Source organism: Phocoena phocoena, chromosome X (genome assembly GCF_963924675.1).
Source record: "Phocoena phocoena chromosome X, mPhoPho1.1, whole genome shotgun sequence".
NCBI classification, from domain to species: Eukaryota; Metazoa; Chordata; class Mammalia; order Artiodactyla; family Phocoenidae; genus Phocoena; species Phocoena phocoena.
Window position 1 is genome coordinate 18,259,141 of NC_089240.1, and position 3,053 is coordinate 18,262,193.

A 3,053-nucleotide genomic window follows, 5' to 3' on the forward strand; every position below is an offset into this window, starting at 1 on the left:
GAAGACCCAACACAGCCAAAAATAAATAAATAAATAAATAAAATAAAATAAAACTCCCTCTGCTTAAAAAAAAAAAAAGAAGTTATGAGGAATAGAATTGCATTTTATTAGTGAAAAGAAAGTAAGTCTGACTGAGAGCTGGTTGTTTCTGGATAGAAGAAAAAGTGATGGATACAGAAAGTGATGGAAGATTTGTGGGGAGTGGACCCTGAAGAAAGAGTTTTGTGCATGGTCAGGACTGGCTAAGTTTAGAATAAATTTAATTGATTAAATGAATTTTAAAAGTAAGCTGGTACAAAACTTGAATTTGGCTTTTCTCTCTGTTAAGAGAACAAGTTTTCTTAAAATGTTGAACTGCCTTTGATAACAGATTTTAAGTTTCTTTACCTTTTAAGCGATATGTTCTGTATTTGCCTTTGAAATCTTTTGTTACTTTGGCTAAGTGAATAACTATTGTTTCACAGTGACCTGTGATCTTATCTGACTGAGTGTTCTAAACGCTTTTGATATTTTTCTGACAAACTTTCCAAATATCAAATTTTAATTACAGTTCTTTTGACCTCCAGCTAAGTTCGAGATGCTTTAGAAGACCCATGAAGCATCTCACAGAGAAATATTTCATCAGTATGTTAAATTACAATACATGGAGAGCATTATTACATGAGTGATAAACTTTTTAAAAAATATACTGTATGGAACAGGAAGTGGAGTCCATCTGCGATGACCTCTAACTTTAAGAAGGCAAACATGGCCTCAACTGCTCAGTGAAAAAGGATGAGTCCTAAACCGGAGCTTACTGAAGAGCAGAAACAGGAAATTCGAGAAGCTTTTGATCTCTTTGATGCTGACGGAACTGGGACAACTGATGTTAAGGAACTTAAGGTGGCAGTGAGGGCACTGGGCTTTGAACCCAAGAAAGAAGAGATAAGAAAATGATAAGCAAAGTTGATAAGGAAGGGACAGGAAAAATGAACTGTAGCTACTTTTTTATGGTGATGAGTCAGGAAATGTCTGAGAAAGATACCAAAGAAGAAATCCTGAAAGCTTTGAAGCTCTTCAATGATGATGAAACTGGGAAGATATAGTTCAAAAATCTAAAATGTGTGGCCAAGGAGTTGGGTGAAAACCTCACCGATGAGGAGGGGCAGGAAATGATTGATGAATAGAAATGGAGATAGAAATGGAGATTGAGAAGTCAATGAGCAAGAGTTCCTGTGTATCATGAAGAAGACCAGCCTTTATTAAGATCAGTGTCATCTTTTTTTTTAAATTAATTAATTTTTATTTTTGGTTATGTTGGGTCTTCGTTGCTGCGCGCAGGCTTTCTCTAGTTGTGGTGAGCAGGGGCTACTATTTGTTGCGGCTTCTCACTGTTGTGGCTTCTCTTGTTGCAGATCATGGGCTCTAGGTGTGCAGGCTTCAGTAGTTGTGGCACATGGGCTCAGTAGTTGTGGCTCACGGGCTCTAGAGCTCAGGCTCAGTAGTTGTGGCGCATGGGCTTAGTTGCTCCGCGGCATGTGGGATCTTCCCAGACCGGGGCACGAACCCCTGTCCCCTGCATCGGCAGGCGGACCCTCAACCACTGCGCGCCACCAGGGAAGCCCGAAATTGAGGTTCTTTGTAAGGTGACCTTCTGAGTGCTTTAATTCCCCAGGGCAGAACGAGAGCACGTTAGAGTGGAGAAAAGGGTCTTCAAGCTTTTGCCCACCTGCTGCTCTGCCTTGTATCGCTTTGTCCCGCATTCCCACATTTATGCTACGGCAGAACAACTTCTTCACAAGCACATGTTGTACCTGTGTCACCACAAGCAGGGGGCATCTCTTCAATGGTTCCAATGTTAATTGGTGCCTGAGTGCAGCTTTCTCTTTTATAAAACCCAGTGAACTCTCTTACTTGCATTTGGATGTGTGTGTGTGTGTGCTATTGTTTTGTCTTCAAATAAAGCCTTTCTTATTTTGAAAAAAAAAATATATATATATACTGTATGGATGTTGTTATTCTAGAAATTACATGGAATTCCTAAAAATCTAGTATGTCCTGGTAAAATGTTGCCAGTCATAATTCTAGTTATTTTAAAATGTTGCATGTCACAGCAGTAAGTTTCTTTTGTCAGTTACATTGTGATCAGATGTTTAACTGTGACTTTTTAAGTCTTTCTGTCATTTATAGACAGTTGTTGTACTCTGATAAATCTCCAATTATCCTGGGGAACTGGGTAAGAAATTAAAGAATCTTAAGGAAACCTGATGCTTCATCAAAAGTTTAACAAGAGGATTAGTTACTGAATGGGCTGGTGAATATAGTTGTAATGTTTATGTTTCTATCTGAAACATTACAAGCTGTTAATTTGTGTTTTCCAGATACAAAGAAACCCTTCCCCTCAAGCTAATTATGACTTACAGCAATTTGGTAAATTACACCTTTGTAAGCAGAATTGACACATTTCTCTTTTCTCTCTACCTGACCCCTCCAGAGATTGGAAACTCTTGGGTTCCCAGCAGCTTTATCAGATAAATTAGAAAGGCCACCTCCTAATAGGTGCAGGAATCTGAAGGTATTTTTGTGGACCTTAAAAAGGGAGGAATTCACCTAAATCTGTGAGGCAGAATCTGTGACAAGCCCTTGGCTTTGCTTTCCTGGTCTGGGGAAGCCTTTTATCAATTAATCAGACTTAATTTGCAGACAAATTAATCTTGCTTTGACTATATTGGTAAAAATGAGGGTAACTTTAGACAGAAAGTGATGCTTCAATGGACATCAAAATCTAATTCTGTTTATTGAGGTCTATATTCACTAAGACTCACTTCTTGGATAGTTTTTGCTGTTATGTTATATTGTTGTAAAGTTTTAATTGAATTATTAAAAGGACATTTTAAGTTTGTTTCTGAAGCTGAACTCGGTAATCTGTCTTTGGACGAAGCTCAGATGCTCCATGATCTGCAACCGGGAGGTTAACGCCAGGTTATGGTCATTTAAATTTAAAGGCAACTTTATTTGGGGACAATTAAACCATACCAGAGATAACCAGCCTAGTAACACTAGGAAACTGGGCT

General features: G+C 38.4%; 1 pseudogene; it reads left to right on the forward strand.

Moving 5' to 3' along the window:
- Positions 1–720: 720 nt before the first annotated feature.
- LOC136142679 (centrin-2 pseudogene) lies at positions 721–1,245 on the forward strand (annotated as a pseudogene).
- Positions 1,246–3,053: the final 1,808 nt, after the last annotated feature.